This window comes from Stegostoma tigrinum, chromosome 5, assembly GCF_030684315.1.
Source record: "Stegostoma tigrinum isolate sSteTig4 chromosome 5, sSteTig4.hap1, whole genome shotgun sequence".
Taxonomy (NCBI): Eukaryota; Metazoa; Chordata; class Chondrichthyes; order Orectolobiformes; family Stegostomatidae; genus Stegostoma; species Stegostoma tigrinum.
Window position 1 is genome coordinate 16,193,902 of NC_081358.1, and position 17,842 is coordinate 16,211,743.

Genomic DNA, 17,842 nt, shown 5'->3' on the forward strand with positions numbered 1-17,842 from the left:
TGTTATCCCGAAGCAAAACATCTTTGGTCCCCAAGGAAATGCATTGAAGGACAAAGATTGCTTGCGTCACCAGATAGAATTCCTCAGGCTCCTCTGAGAAATGGGACCATGGGGTCTCTACCTGAGAGGAAAGGTAAGACCTTCTCTTCCAAAAGATGGCACAACTTGACAGTGTAGCACCCCAAAATGTCAGCATTCCTACTCCTAAGATACTACTTGGCCTGCTGCGTTCACCCAGCTCCACACCTTGTTATCTGGGAATGATGGCCAAGATGTTCAAGTTCACAGTCACAGTGAATTGGAATTCCATCTGATTTCCTCACTGTTGATTGCCTGAAAGAAAGCTTGATGGAATGTCAGTTGAACTTTTGTTTGCTGACCTTAGCAGATGATTGTGTGATGTCGCTTGATACCTTTTTAAATAGCGAACAACTATTCAACGCCCCTTTTGAAATATTTGACACAGGAAAAGTTAATATGTAGGTAATGATTCTCCATCAAATGTTGCCAGTGCTAATTTTTAGGCTTTCATTCCGACTTATGGTTTTTTCTTAACATCTTTGGTTTTTGAGTGAGATCATAAATTAAAGCACTGTCTTTTGAACTGGGTAGGTGTGAAATGTTAGAAGAAGAACAAGCCTGTTCTTCTCATTGTCCTGGGACAGCAACTCTCCCTTAAGAACTACCATTAGAACTGAAAATCTATTCATTTTCATATTATTCTTTGCGGGACGTTGCTGTGCACAATTTGACTGCTGTATTCTTTGCATTAAAACAGTGACTATGCCTCACAAGCACTTCATTGGTTGTAGTGCATTTTGTGATGTTCTGAAATCCACAGACAAAGGCACTATATTAAGACTGTTGGTCTGAAAATGATTCAAGGTTGAGAATTTTTATTTCTAAGCCCTTCCAAATGCTATCTTGAAGTGGAGAAAATAACGCACATTCTCGGAAGCATTCACAATGAGAAACAATGTTGTAGACATTGAGTTTTAAAAACTGTTGGTTTGCAGTGACCTTTGAAGCATGAGATGCTCTTGTGAAAGAATTGTTGTATGCTTAACAGTAGAGATTGGCTACTAACACAGGTCCTGTTACAATTAACAACTTGCTTGTGTGTCTCTTTTCTTGTCAAGAAAAACAACATATCTGTTCTCAGCTGCTCACTGGGCCAAATGTTTGCTTCACATCATTGATTGAAAAAATTCATCTTACTGCTCGACCAAGTAAAAATGTTCCTCTTTTAAACTAGATCGAAAATATCTATGTTCTCTCAAACAATTTTCGGAATCTGGGGATAAAAGGGGAACTTGCTACTGCATTAAACTATAAGGATTCAAGGAAAAGAAGAGGCCAAATATCAAGGAAATTTGAAAAGCAAAAAGCAAATGAAAGTATTGACAAGTATAATTAAGGAACAATCAAAGATATTTTCCGGACACACAAGAGGCAAGTGCATAAGTAAGGAAAGAATAGGTATGATGAGAGACTAGGAGAGTAACCTATGGGTTGTGATGAAAGATCTGGAAGTGGTTCCTTGTGATACTTTGCACCCTTATTCACAAAGTAGTAGGATAATGCAATAGCAATGTGTTGCTCGGGAAGAGGACTATGAAATACTGAATGAGACAAATGTTTAAATTAGATAGAAATAGTAGGAACTGCAGATGCTGGAGTCTGAGATAACAAGGTGTGGAGCTGGATGAACACAGCAAGGCCAGGCAGCATCAGAGGAGCTGGGAAACTGACTTTTCGAGTCTGTATTCTTCTTCAGAAATGGGGGAGGGGAAGGGGGCTCTGAAATAAATAGAGAGAGGGGGGCAGTGATAGAAGGTGGATAGTGGAGCAGATGGGTAGGAGAGAAGACGGACAGATCAAAGAGGTGGGGATAAAGCTAGTAAAAGTGAGTAGAGGTAGAGATAACGAGGTGTAGACTGGATGAACACAGCAGGCCAAGCAGCATCAGAGGAGCAGGAAGGCTGACATTTCAGGCCTAGACCCTTCTTCAGAAAATGGTAGAGAGTTGGGATGGGGGTTGGTCAGTGAGGAGGGAAGAGCAGATAGGTGGGAGAGAAGATGGACAGGTCAAGGAGATGGGGTGAGGAGAGGTGCTTGTCTAGGGTTGAGGTTGGGAGTGGGGAGATTTTGAAGCTCATAAAGTCCACATTGAGACTGTTGGGTTGTAGGGTTCCAAGGTGGAATATGAGGAGCTGTTTCTGGGCAGCATTTTTGTGATCCTGGATGAGGCCCAGTTTGGACATATCATCCAGGGAGTGGGGGGGGGGAAAGTTGAAGTGGTTTGTGCCTGGAGGTGTTGTCGTTTGTCTTGAACTGAGCGTAGGTGATCCACAATGTGGTCTCCGAGCCTCCGCTTGGTCTCCCTGATGTAGAAGCTGACATGTTGGGAATAGTTGATTCAATAGACAACATTAGCATATGTGCAAGTGAACATTTGTTTAATGTGGAAGGTTTTTCTTGGGGCCTGGGATGGGGGTGAGGGGGGAGGTCTAGGGATGGGTGTAACACTTCCTGTGGTTGCAGGGAAAGGTGCCAGGGGTGGTGGGGCTAGTGGAGAGTGTGGAGTGGACAAGGGACTCACAGAGAGTGCGGTCCCTCCAGAAGGCAGTTAAGGGTGGGGAGGGAAATATAATCTTCGTAGTAGGGTCTATGCTTCGAAGTTTACCAATTTTGAAAGTCAATAGACCTTTGAATCTGGTTGAGATAAATCCCAGGCTCTTTACTTATATGAGAGGAAGAGGGAGCATCATTTCCAATTTCTTCGTGCAAGAGAACTAGAATTTATATTTAAGGAAAAGGACAAAATAATAGATTGAGTAATCATAAGCCAAAAAGCCTCACCTCCATGGTGAGTAATTTATTTGAAAAAAAACCCAAAGAATTAACAGTCATTTAGAAATGGACAGTCAACATAGATTTGCTAAGGAAGATCACATCTGATGAACACGTTTGAATTTTGGAGGAGATAACAAGCGGAGCTGATGAGGATGGCTGGTTTTATGAACTTCATATAGATTTTATCAAGACCTTGGACAAGATCCTGCATGGAAGAATTGTCAGAAAAGTAGAAATCAGTTGGATTCAAAATTGATTCAGCAGAAAGAAGCTTAAATTAATGGTAGTTGAGTGTTTTTATTACTGGATAATATTTGTGCTGAGGTTCTACAAGATTCTGGACAAGACCCCTTGTTTATTTGTGCTTTTGTAGACAGAATTTGTGTGTTTGATTTTACTGCCTATACTCTTTATAGATAATGTATGTATATATTGGATGTACCCAGATAGCAAGTTCATATTAAATAAATCAGTAGAGAATTTTAAATGTAGGAGGCTTTCATTTTTTCTCACACACTTGCCTTGGGCTTTTAAACATGATGTTAACTCACTTCTTTCTCTCACTGTCGCGCACAATAGATTAGGCTCAAGTGAAAATGAAACAGGAAAATCATAACTTTGAATTATCTTCGTTTCTTTGTACTTTCTTGGATGAGGGACTCTCTTAAAAGTTGAATTGAAACTTTTATAAGGCAAAGGATTTTCAGTAGGTTTCAAGTTTCAAGTATCTGCATGGGTTTCCTCTAGGTGGTCCGGTTTCTTCCCACAGTCCAAAGATGTACATGTTAGGTGAATTGGCCATGCAAAATGTCGATGTAACCAGGAATGTGCGGGCTAGGTAAATTAACCATGGGAAAAAATGTGGGGGGTAATAGGGTAGGGGTGTGTGGGTCTGGGTGAGATGCTGTTTGGAGGGTTGGTGTGGACCTGATGGACCACACTGTAAGGATTCTTTGATTTCGGTCAAATCTAAAGATTTTGGTTCTCAGGTGAATTTAAGGTTGGAACACATTGGGAAAAGTCATTTTATCCATTAGAAAGCTCCCAGTTTTCTTATGTTTATCACTTTAGCTGCTCGAATGACTGTGTTTTCAATGGCTTTCAGTGGAAATCCCTCTGTAGATAAGTACTTGGTGCTTATAAGGTCAGCCAACAAATTTGCATGTCTAATTATGTGACTTCTGTAGTTCCAAACAAAGGATGTTTTTTAAAAAAATAATTTGTTTATTTATTTAGTAATGGGACTTTAGATTCACTGGCTGGACCAGCTGTTTTTGTTCATCTCAGTTGCCCTTAAAAGGGTGTTGACGAGCTCTGTTCTTGAATTGCTCATGTGCATTTGGTGTAAGAATGCACACAGTGCTTTTTGGGAGTGAGTTTCAGCATTTTGCACCTGTTACAGTTAAAGGAATGGTAACGTATTTTGAAGTTAGGATGAAGAGTGGGTTAGAGGGAAACTTATATACTCCAATTATCCTGTGTTGCTGTTTATCATCTTATGCGTTTCTGAGAGACTTTGTGATTGTATGATCATTTTATTTGAAATTATCTTTTGAAAAGTCTCAGGAAAGGACCTTGATGCAACTGTGGTCTGGAAATTTACCTGTCATTCCCCTTTCAGATGGGGATGGTTTTAATCCACAAAACATGCTGGTCACATTTTACAGTCTTTTGTTCCATTGTTTTCAAAAATATAAAATACTAATTCAATGGACATAATATACTGGAAATTGATATTATGCAATAATACTATATAATAATACTATATAATGCTATATAATACTATATCATACTATATAATAATAATATATTATAGAAACGTAGCGGCATGATTAAGCAGATGATACAAGAAATGGTCGTAAAGTTGACAATGAGGAAAAACTTTGTAGCAAGGAATCTATAAGGGATGTAAAAAAGTGGAATTAATTCACCAAATGTGAGTTAATGCTTTGGGACAAAACAGAAAAAGCAAGAGAATGCATAATAAAGAATTGATTACTGAGAAGCATAAAGGGACAGAAGTTCTTAATATGCATGTCCACGTACCCCTGATGGTTGCAATACAGGTTGATGAAGTGATGAAGGGAATTTTTTTTTCCATTTATTTGCCATGACGTGTAGTCTACATAGAGGAAGGTTATCTTAGAACTTTAAAAATATTGAGCCACGGCTAGAGCACAGCATACAGTTTTATTCAGCACCTTACTCTAGTGAGGCTTCAACAGAGGTTTACAAGGATAATGTCAGCAATCGAAAACTTTAGGAATGAAGAAAGATTGGAAAAGCTGGCAGGCTTTGACATTTTCTTTGGAACAACACAAAACATAGGGAGATTTAATTAAGATTCAAATGAGTGGTCTTGATGGCTTGAATAGGCAGATGACGTCAATATCATTAGACTGGTGATCCAAAGGGCTGGACTGATGTTCCAGAGGCAATACTCATTTCTTCTATAAGATCATGAAACTAGAGTTTTGTAAAAAAAGATAGTAGGAACTGCAGGTCCTGGAGAATCTGAGATAACAAGGTGTAGAGTTGGATGAACACAACGGGCCAAGCAGCATCAGAGGAGCAGGAAAGCTGACGTTTCGGACCGAGACCCTTCTTCAGATTTGAAAAGACATCTTATTCAATAATGTCCTTCAGGGAGGCAATTTGTCATCCTTCCTCATTAACTCAATTAATTTGAGATCCACAGTATGGCTGTCTCTTAACTACCTCTTAAAATGGCTGCACAGGTTATTCAATCGTAGCAAGTTACTACAGAAAGTAAAAGCACTAAGAGTGTACTGAAACCACATGGACTGCCACAATTCAAGGCAAGGGTGATTCATTTATTCATTGATTGATGTTATTTTATTCATAGAAAGTTATCAAAGGTCAACTGCATTCAGTCCATTATATTTGTCTTTCATTTTTTGCATTCCTTCCTTCCTTCCTTCTAAATTTTCCATCAATTTTTGACAAATTATCTATCTGCCATTCTCTGCTCTCATCATATGACCAATACACCATATCTTTCTTTCATGTAATACACAATTTTCCTCTCTTCTCCAGCCATTTTCTTCCCTCTTCTTTCTGTCTGAGTAGGATTTGTAAATCATTCTCCTATATGCCCACTCTTAAATGAATTCAGCCTATGAATATTCTCTGTCTCTCTTGTCTGTGTCTCTGAGGCATTAAAGATAGATTTTAAAAAAATGTTGCACCTCAGCATTCTTTTCCTAAGATCCCAGTTCAGTTTGTTTGATGTTCACATGCCTTTCATTCTGATCGAACTGGTCTTAGTTATTAGCAATATAAAACAAATGCTGGCTTTCCCAGTGAAGCTCGCATCCACAATCAGAAAACAAAAACTACTTTGCTTCAGAAACTAGGGGGAGTAGATTTTAAATCATTGGTAATACGAGGAAAGTAATTTAACCAGCAATCCAGAGGTCTCCAATAATAGTCTAAAGCCATGAGTTCAAATCCTTTCAAGGTAACTGGGGAATGTAAAAGGAATTAAACAAATCTGAATTGAAAATCTTACTCCGTCGGATTCCATACCAATCTGGTTGCATTTTGTTGCTTAGCAAAGGAAATACGTTATTCTTATGTGAATCTGATTTATATATTATTGCTGATCCACAGTGGCATGGTTGACTCTTCATTGCTGTCTGAAATGGCATTAGTTGAATTCAAGAATGACTGAATACCTTCTTGAGGGCAAATTAACACTGGCCTTGTGATGAATAAATAAATGCACTGCACAGAGTGCTCAGAACCAGCTACTTGTCCACTCTGGACTCCTCTATGTATGAACTCATTAGTTTGTGTCATCTAAAGTGGAATAGAAAGAATCATTGCATTCATTGTCTGATCGACCAGAAGATCTGTCATCATCAGAAGTTGTTTTTCATGCTGCATGCCTGCTGGATCCTAATGTCAGATTATAAAATCTACCTCAGGATGTTGACTTGGTTTTAAGATGTATTGATGAGGCATACAGGAAAAAGTGTCATTTTCCTCCTTGCATCAACTCGAAGGAGGAAGGCCATCAATTGCTCATTGTCATCTGAAATGCATGAATTTGAAACCTAAGTAGGTAGTGCACAACCAGCAGCTTTCCATGGCCAACATGATTTACCACAAATTATGAGAGTCATCTTCCTGACAGCATAATTGACATACAACTTACCTTGCAGAATGTCTGTTGCATTAGCTTGAGACGTGAATCTTGAATCGCAACATTACCTTGCCTTTAGACAACTCAGTCACTGCACAGAACAGCAGCAGCAATTCTTTAATAGACAAGTGTTTTTTTGTGCCGTCATTAAGATATTTCATCAAAAAATTGACAAACGGCTTCTTCAGAAGGGTCCAGACCCTTTCTTCTTCAGACTTCTTCTTCTTCAGAACCTTTCTGAAGAAAGGTCCAGACCCGAAATGTCAGCTTTCCTGCTCCTCTGATGCTGCCTGGCTTGCTGTGTTCATCTAGCTCTACACCTTGTTATCTAGTAGCTATAATATGTTTGGATTTTCAGAATGAATGTTTGATAAAGCACTACACAGCAGGCTACTTAATAAACTAAGAACCTAGCCACAAATATTGACAATATGTATTAATAACTTGAATGAGGAAAGTGAATATACTATTGCCAAAGTTGTAGATGACAAAGAAAATAGATAGGAAGGCAAGTGTTGAAGGTGACACAAAGAGTTTGAAGAGAAAACAAGACAGGTTCAGTGAGTGGGCAAAAGCTTGGCAGATGGACTTTGCAATTTGGCAGGAGCAATGGAGGAGCTCAATATTATTTAAATAGAAAAAGAATGCGGAAAGCTTCAGAACAAAGGGTTTCGTAGTCCTTGTTTGTGAATCACAAAAATCTAGTATCCGAGTTCAGCAGATAATAGTGAAGGGCAAATAAATCATCAGCCTTCATTTCAAAAGGAATTAAATAGAAAGTTAGGAAGGTTTTACTAAAAGCATACAAGGCAGTAGTCAGATCACGGCTGGAATACTTGAAGCAGCTTTGGTCCTCTAATCCAAAAAAAATGTACTGGCAGTGGAAGCAGTGCAGAGAAGGTTCTCTAGGTTAATACCAGGTATGAAGGGTCTGTGTTTATGAAGAGAGGTTGAGTGGATTGAGGTTATACTTAGAAGAATGAGACGCAACCTTGTTGAAACACATACAATTCTTAGGGGACTTCAAAGGGTAGATGTGGAAGCGTTGTTTCCCCTTGTGGGAGAGCCCAGGACCTAAGGTCTTATTCTCACGATAAGGGGCCAAACATTTAAGATAAAGATGAGGAGGAATTTCTTCTCTTAGAGGACAGACAATCCATTGAATTCTTTATTGGAGGGGGCTGCTGAAGCTGCATTATTAATTATATTCAAGCTTGAGACAGAGGGGTTTCTAATAAGTGAATTGACCATTATTAGGAAAAGGTAGGGAAATGGAGTTGAGGATCAGCGTAAAACCGAGACACAGATGCTGGGGATCTGAAACACGCCAAAACAGAAATTACTAGAGAAACTTAGCAGGTTTGGCAGCATCTGCGGATAGAATACAGCGTTAATGTTTTGAGTCTGGTCTGAAGTCATGTTCTGAAGAAGCGTCTCTGGGAGACAAAATTGTAACTATGTCTCTCCACAGATTTTGCCAGATCTGCTGAGTTTCTCCAGCAATTTCCATTTTTGCATCTTTCGTGGATTACCAGAGCAGCTACAATCTCATTGAATGGGGAGCAGATTCAATTGGCTGAATGACCTATTTCTGCTCCTGTGTCTTGCAGTCCTATTCCTATAGATACCAGTAGAAAAGTCAGTATACTGCGTATTCTGGAAATCTGAACAAAAAACACAAAAATGGTGAAAAAAATTAACAGTGTAGACAACATCTCCATTATAGGCTCTAGCTTATGTGCATTCAAAACTTGTGTCTCTGATAAGGCTTGATTATTTGTCTGCTCTTGGGTCCTTGGAAAACAGCGTATTTACATAAATAGATTTGGCTGTTTACTCCAAAGATACTTCTGTCAAGTAAGACTACTCGAGTTACCTTACTTTGAATCCTTCAAAGAATACTTTTATTAACATCTTGTTGTGCGCAACATTTGTTTTTTACTGAAGTTATTTGGTTTCTTTGATGATGTCATTTATACCTAACACTGAAGTTGTACTTTAATCGCTCCTGGCCAGGGTCATCTTAGTAACTAATTCCATTGTTCAAACATTTCTTGCAGACTTTTAGAGCATAAGATAAATTGTATGTTTCTTTTCTGTGGCACTGTGATGCGCTCCTGTTTATCTTAGGAACTTTCCTGCCCCAGGATATAAGCAAGCTTCATTAATTACCCTTCAACGTGTACAACACAAGAAAATTACTTTCTCCAAGTTACACATTTCAAATTCTCCAAGTCAAGCAAAGAGTTAAACTATAATTATGTGTTCCTATGACAAAATGGCCTAGTTACTCAATACAGTGCTTATCATTACCGTGTCATCATTATCACCAGTGAATGAAACTGCTTCCATTTCTCATCCCTGACAAATGACTGAAATCTTTATTACACTGACTCAGCTAGCCCAGTGTAACCCCAAATTCCACTCTCAATAAACATTAGCTCATCGAACATTATGTTCTATTCATTCATGTAATTACTGACCTGCATTGTCTTATAATCCAACAAAGTGTCTATTTTGAAATACTTATCCTTGTCATCTGATCTCTTGCTAACCTTAATCTTCAGTATACTCCCCACCGCAAACTACAGGCCTCTATGCTCTTCCAAATTTGGCCTCCTTTGTATCTTCAAGTTTCAACTTCTATTTGTTGGTTGCTGTGCTTTCAGATGTATGGGCAATACATTCTCAGTGTTCTCACCCAACCTCTCCACATCTCTTCCTTTGTCTCCTTTTTAGTTTTCCCAATAAAATATGCCTCTGACCAAGCTATTTGCCAAATATCTGCCTTGCTGTCAACTTTTGCCTGATTAACATCTTAGAATATTTTACTACAATATATATGCAGATTGGTATTTCATTAGTCGGAGATATGTATTCCTCCCTTTTCATTGAAAGATTATATCTTGCCTGTATCAGCTTTTCTTTCTACTTAAATTACCAACCCTATGATTAGTTTTACAATTTTGGATTTAAAACGACTTTCTTTAAATGATGTGATCACTTAACTTTTAAAATGATTAAAATGCTTTACACTTCATCTCAGATATTAGACTTGGCAAGAATAGCACAGAAATTGCTATTTATTTACTAAAGGGAATTTACCTGGAATGTTATAATTCCATGGGCAACAGCTAGGCAAATCAAAGGATACAATTCAAGTGTCATCAATTGAGGTTACATTTATCCACTATATCACAGTCATCTTGCACCAATTCCCCCAAAACAATGGCTACAATTACTATAAACTTCAAAGAATCTCCCTTAAGACGTAAATGAAATTGCTACTTAGAATAACAGCAACAGATTTTTAAGAAATCATTATTACCTCAATTTATCCATTTACAAAGAATTTGAATGTGCAATCGGGTAATTTTATTCTCCAGAAGCACTGTTTGAGTAGGCAATTTCAAACAGGCTGATCTACCCAGCTTCTGAAAAGACAATCTTTGATCTAAGTATCCCATATTTATGTTGAAGGCCTGAGAATAAAGATAACAGGGAAATTACTTCAACTGGAGCTTCAGGTTCCCTACAGCTCATTACTCTATTTGTGACCTAGCTTAATGGTTGCCAATCAAAAGCAGGCAGCCCTATTTCTTCAGTTATGTTTGTTAAATGCAAATTTGAAAATGAGAATACTAAAAACCATGTAGTCACTATGCGCTTGAAATCGTGCTGCTTCCACACTTTCAGGTTCATAAGTGAGCAAAGCTTATGCATTATTGTCACATAGAAATGAGCTAGACACACTTCAGTTCCCCTCACTGTGTAAACATTCACAGTTGATCAAAGGAGGAGAAGAAGCTAAAATTCCTTATGAACTGGTTATTAACTTTCTGGCTCTTCCTATTTCCACTTCAAATCTCATATATAGAATGAAATAAGAACACGGAATACAAATTGCGTGTTGTGAGATACAATGATAACTGCATCCAACAATATCATTATGAACCAGAAAGGAACAAGGTTCTTCAAAGACATTTTTTTTTCTATCTGTGTGCACTTTAATGGATTGGCCATGCTACATTCCCCATAGTGTTCAGGGATGTGTCGGTTAGGTGTGTCAGCCAAGGGGAATGCAGGGCTGCAGGGAAGGGCATGGTTCTGGGTGGAATGCTCTTTGGAGGATTGGTGTGGACTTTTTGAGCTGAATGGCCAGTTTCTACACTGTGGGAATTCTTTGTGTTGTCAAAAACTTACAATGAAGGAAAAATGAACAGGCTGCGACAAGCAAGAGAGACATTTTCATGATCCTACATGAAGCAGTAGTTCATCATGCTCAACAACCCCTGTCTTGCATATCATATCTCATGGAATAACTACAATTAATGTAACATTCTTTGAAGGTGCTTTAAAGCAGATAGCAATAGCTTGATGAAAATGCTTTGAAATGCATTGTGCTGACTTGACTGTCACTTAGTTTCTTCCAAATAGGTACAAATGAAAATATTTTCAACAAAAGATAAAACTTTGACGAGCTGAGCATTGTATCACCTTTTTTTGTCTTGGCACCCTGGATGCACATGGAACTGGTTGAGCTTGCTGCATTAGAGTTGCTCCAATTGCTGTCTCTTTGTCTTCACTCTGCAGGATGACTTCATTATTCATGTCATAATATTTCAGCACATTGTGTTGCCATCTCCAAATGCTTGATGTGGGTGAGCACTTCTTCTTATTCCGTACCCCAATACCACTGCATGTCCTCAGCCATCTGTTGGAGTCATGGTTCACAGTCTGATGACAAATTTGACAACAATTTTCCGAAACAGCTGACAAATCCAACACATTATTGCACTGTTCCTGCAACTGTTGACTGTATAACTGTTCAACCTTTGTTCAAGGACAATAAAATTAGATCCAACACCAAGATCATGGTTTACAGAGCTGTGGTGGTTCCCACTCTCCTATGTGGCTCTGGGACCTGGAGTGTCTACAGCAGACACATCAATGTGCTGGAGCAGTACCACCAACGCTGCCTGCACACAATCCTGTGAATCCATGGGCAAGAAAGATGCACTAACACCAGCATCCTTTACAGAGCCAACACCCCAGGCACAGAGTAAATGACTGCCCTTGATTGGTTTGGACACATCGTCCATACGACTGACTTGAGATTCCCCCAGCAGTTGTTATTCACCCAGCCTCAAAATAATAAGCATGCTCCAGGTGGAGAGAAAAAGCGCTTCAGTGATATGCTTAAATCTTGACCAGTGAAGTGTGGCATTCCCACAGACACCTGGGAATCACTGGCCCAAGGCCGTCCAAAATGGAGAAGGTGTTGAGCACCTCAAGACTTGCCGTTGGGAAAAAAATAATGGAAGCCAGGCGAAGACAGCAAAAGGGCCACGTTACCACACCAGTAACCCACCCACCCCTTCTCACACTCACCTTCTGCCCCATGTGTAACAGAGCCTGTAGCTTTTCAATGTTGTATTCACATTGGCATTTATTGCAGCTGGAACTGTTGATTTTGAATTAGTCTTGCATTTAACCTACATTGAGGTGGTATTCTGCTGGAAGAGAACATAACCCCATAAACTCATTGCACTCTTCTATGTTCTGTTCCACAACTTGCTGCTACACATTACAAATCTCTGCTCATGCATTGAGGGTTACTATACCAAGCTGTAAACCTGCTCTGATTGAGCTAAGTGGCAATTGCCTGCTATCTAGGATCTGGAGCTTCAAGTCATTGTTCATGATTTTTTCACAATGGCCTCACAGAGTCATCTGTCATCTCAGTACAAGAATCTTGTCTTAAATTTAGCTTCAGGGGTTTCATTTTTAAATTACTATTTATTGAACTGCATGCAGGTCTGTGAAGGTCATGATGCTGAATGGTACACCAGTGTCTGTCGGTCACATATTTGACCAGGTGTTCTCCTTCTTTAGTCCTTATTTCAGCAGTCACAAGCAATATGTCACCTGTTGACTTGACTGAGCAAACCATTTGTCAGCCAGTATCTCTCCATTGGCAATCTGTACCTGCTTGTTACACATTTTAGCCAGACACTTGTGTGCAAAATGATTCAGCTTGTGTCAGTAAGAAGACTGTGACTCCCCCATACTAGACATATCTTCTTCTCCATTGCACAATGTTATCCACTGCATTTGCGACCTGCTCTGTGTGGTTGTTCTGCCATTTGTACCTATATGTCTGTGTCCTGCAAATCCTAATCTGTTCTGACATTAATATGCTGTAGCGGCTAATTCACATGCTCAGCACTTGCTTACATGTAGGTTGCTCTCTTGAGGGTCAGTTTCCCTTCCCTTAGTAGGCATACACTCACTCTGGGATATCGTGTGCCAGATACAATCCTGTCCTCAATTAGATAATTATTGAATTGCACACATTCACATTTCTGCAAACTGAGCTAATGATGTTAAGTATCAATGTACAATTTTACAGTTTGGTCCCTAATATTGAATATGTATCATTCAGAACATTCACGTAGGACTCAAAACATGCCTTCAAACCTTTTAAACGGTGACAGCGAACAGATAGAAGCTAACAGCCTGTCCCCTCCTTTCTTCACTAGAACAGTTATATTTACTACTATCCAATTTAACAGAACCTTTTCTGAGTTGAGGGAATTTTGGGCAGTTCTACAACTTCGTTTGCCACCTCTATTAAATTAGGATTAAATCCGTCAGGGCCTAGGGACTTGTAAGTGTGCAACTCCATCAGTTTTCACACACTCCTTCCCTTGTATTTCATTCATATTCTAATTTCTTTCTGCTTCTCCAATAATTGTATTGGAGTTCGTCTCTTCCTTCCATTGCTTGGTTTAGAGCTATTACTGGGATTTTTAAAAATACCTTCCATAAGTGAAGACAAAAGTAAAATATTTGTTCTTTTCTTCAATATTTCTTTAATATGTATTATTAATTCCCCATTCTCATTCCCTTGAGGGTCAACACTGACTTAATTTGCTATTTTTCTTTTTGAATACCTGTAGAAATTGTTCCTATCTTTGTCTCCACAATTTGAACTAGCTTTCTCTCGATTAAATTTCTTTCTGCTGATTAAACTTTTAGACTTTTCCTGCTGTTCTTTATATTCTAAACAATCATCTGAAGTTCCATTTATCTTTACATAATTACCTACTTTTGCTTTTACGTTTGACGCTTTCCTTAACAGTTTTAGTTAACCACAGATGGTGGGACTTCTCCTTCGGAAATTTAATTCTTCGTGAAAATGTATTTAGTTTCAGCATTCTGAAGTATCCCTTCAAATATCTTCCACCGAGTCTATATTGATCTTTGTCCTAGACGACTATCTGCAAGATCAGTTTTCATGCCTACATAGTTGTGTTTATTTAAGTTTAAAATATTAATTTTAAAGCCATACATCTTTTCTGCATGGGTGTAAAATTCAGTCATGTTGTGGTCATCTTTACCTAAAGGGGCCTGAAGTCTGTGGCCTTTAATTCATCCCATCTCAGGACACAATGCAAAATCTACTATTACCACACCCCGCCCCCACCACAACCGCTCCAAGAGGATCCCCCTCGTTCTCACACACCACCCTACCAACCTCCGGATACAACGCATTATCCTCCGACACTTCCGCCATTTACAATCCGACCCCACCACCCAAGACATCTTTCCATCTCCTCCCCTGTCTGCTTTCCGGAGAGACCACTCTCTCCGTGACTCCCTTGTTCGCTCCACACTGCCCTCCAACCCCACCACACCCGGCACCTTCCCCTGCTACCGCAGGAAATGCTACACTTGTCCCCACACCTCCTCCCTCACCCCCATCCCAGGCCCCAAGATGACATTCCACATCAAGCAGAGGTTCACCTGCACATCTGCCAATGTGGTATACTGCATCCACTGTACCCGGTGTGGCATCCTCTACATTGGGGAAACCAAGCGGAGGCTTGGGGACCGCTTTGCAGAACACCTCCGCTCAGTTCGCAACAAACAGCTGCGCCTCCCAGTCGCAAACCATTTCCACTCCCCCTCCCATTCTCTTGATGACATGTCCATCTTGGGCCTCCTGCACTGCCACAATGATGCCACCCGAAGGTTGCAGGAACAGCAACTCATATTCCGCCTGGGAACCCTGCAGCCATATGGTATCAATGTGGACTTCACCAGTTTCAAAATCTCCCCTTCCCCTACTGCATCCCTAAACCGGCCCAGTTCATCCCCTCCCCCCACTGCACCACACAACCAGCCCAGCTCTTCCCCCCCACCCACTGCATCCCAAAACCAGTCCAACCTGTCTCTGCCTCCCTAACCGGTTCTTCCTCTCACCCATCCCTTCCTCCCACCCCAAGCCACACCCCCAGCTACCTACTAACCTCATCCCACCTCCTTGACCTGTCCGTCTTCCCTGGACTGACCTATCCCCTCCCTACCTCCCCACCTACACCCTCTCCACCTATCTTCTTTACTCTCCATCTTCGGTCCGCCTCCCCCTCTCTCCCTATTTATTCCAGTTCCCTCCCCCCATCCCCCTCTCTGATGAAGGGTCTAGGCCCGAAACGTCAGCTTTTGTGCTCCTGAGATGCTGCTTGGCCTGCTGTGTTCATCCAGCCTCACATTTTATTATCTTGGAATCTCCAGCATCTGCAGTTCCCATCATCTCTGATTACCTGTTCTCTGATTGGTTCCAGAATGTGAGGGTCTTAAAAAAAAAACACCCTTCTCAAAATCATTCTGTAAACTCCTCACCCAAACTATTACTGGCAATCTGTCTTTTTTATCCCCCTTGTTTATATGTACATTCAAATCACCCAATAATTGTTGTGATCACGTTTCGCTTACACCCGATGTTTCCTTTTTTTAATAAAATTGCGGCAAAGTTTCTGGCAGCAAATGTGAAGAGAAAAACAGAGGACCCTTCCTCGGAGCTCAATTCTGAGCAAGGGTCACCAGACCTGAAACATTAACTCTGCTATTTCCTTCACAGATGCTGCCAGAGCTGCTGAGCTTTTCTAGCAACTTTGTTTTTGTTCCTGATTCACAGCATCAGCAGTTCTTTTGTTTTTTTTTTAATATTTTGTCCCACATTGTGATTCCTGTTAGGGCTCCAGTGCATCACTTCCACTGATGACTACTTTCCCAGATATTCCTCAACTCCATTCCAACAAATTCTACATCCAGATCTCTTGAACCAAGGCCAATTATTGCACCAATGAATTTTTTGATTAATCATTACCTTTGTCCAGCTTTCTATTCTTGAATGAAATTACCCCTTAGCATCCAGGTCCCAATCATTGTCATGCTGCAAACATATCCCTGAAATGGTTGTTTATTTACTTCAATGTGCACTGTCATTTCATTAACTTTGTTATGAATGCAATGCATATTCAGATGCTAGTTTTATCTTTTTGTTACCTTTCCACCAATCTGTTTTAGATCTTTGTTTCCTCTTTGTGCTTTCCTGCTATTCGCTAACCTTCATTTCCCATTTTTCGATTTCGCTTTTCAACCTCAGATCTACCCTTTGATCTGCATTCAACCCCTCATTATATTACCTCCCCAGCAAATTCTGCATATGTCCCAGTCAATCTAGTATTGCTAACAATCTTCTCCGATGTGAGTAAATAGCTTACAATTGCTGGTAAAAGTGGGTATTTAAATACTTTAAAAAAAATTGTCTCAATTTCAGCAAAATAAGTCGAGTCACCATAGTCCCAGGAGACCATAGGGCTGCTCTCTCATTTGAGAGAGATAACTACTGGTAAGTTTAACCTGACGGCCACCCCTCAGACAAGGGGTGAGGTTGAGAAGCCAGGACCTTCACAGTAACCTTAGCTGCTGCAGGCCCATGCGCACAGTCCCTGTTAGTAATTATTCAAGAACTAATCAACTTGGGAAGTCTCTGACTGTTTTTTATTCCCCCAACTTGAGTGTTGTCCAGAAGCTGCAGCAGTTATCTCTCACTCCTCTCTTAATGTTGCCTTGCAGCTAAAGTGCAAAGATTCCATGTGAATTAAAAAAAAAATGTTAAGTTTACAAGTTTGTGACAACAGATTAGGAATATCTGCACCAGGGTAAGACTAGAACCTGTTGTACTCAGGGCAGTTACATTTCAGGGGAGTCCCTAAAACAGACGTTCTAACTCTAATCAGCATATGCCATAGCACAATATGGAATGCAAGATCTGCTTTAGACAGCTGCCCTAGGTGCCTGAAAACCATTCAATGCCAATCTAACCTTGGACACTCTTTGGTTGCAGAGGGTAAGACTGAAACAAAAACAATGATTTTTCTTGGAGATAATGGGAACTGCAGATGCTGGAGAATCCAAGATAATAAAATGTGAGGCTGGATGAACACAGCAGGCCAAGCAGCATCTCAGGAGCACAAAAGCTGACGTTTCGGGCCTGGACCCTTCATCTGATGAAGGGTCTAGGCCCGAAACGTCAGCTTTTGTGCTCCTGAGATGCTGCTTGGCCTGCTGTGTTCATCCAGCCTCACATTTTATTATCAATTATTTTCTTGCCAGTTTTCATCTGCAGAGTGGGTAAAAGCTAATCAGTCATGCTTTCCTTGGAACAAGAGTATTTTATATATTCCTACATCAGGAACGGGTCACAATATCAAATCCTCCGTCTCACACTTTTCTTAAATGACCTTCTTTTAAAAAAAAACTCCTCTTTTGGCCAAGTATTCAATTATGTTTCATATATTCTATCCGTTAATTTGCCTGATTACACTTCTGTCAGTTCTGTTAATTATACTAAATAAATGCAAATTGATCTTGTAACTAAATGTTGGGAAAACCAAAACTATCATCTTGGATTGTTGCCAAATGCTATATGGCTTTTGTTGCTGATTCAACATTTCCATTCCCCTC

General features: G+C 40.0%; 1 protein-coding gene across 1 annotated transcript in view; it reads left to right on the forward strand.

The window, feature by feature from the left end:
• csmd3b (CUB and Sushi multiple domains 3b) overlaps positions 1-17,842 on the forward strand; it is a 1,751,526-nt gene that overhangs the window by 1,126,399 nt on the left and 607,285 nt on the right. The gene's annotated exons all lie outside the window — the stretch shown is intronic.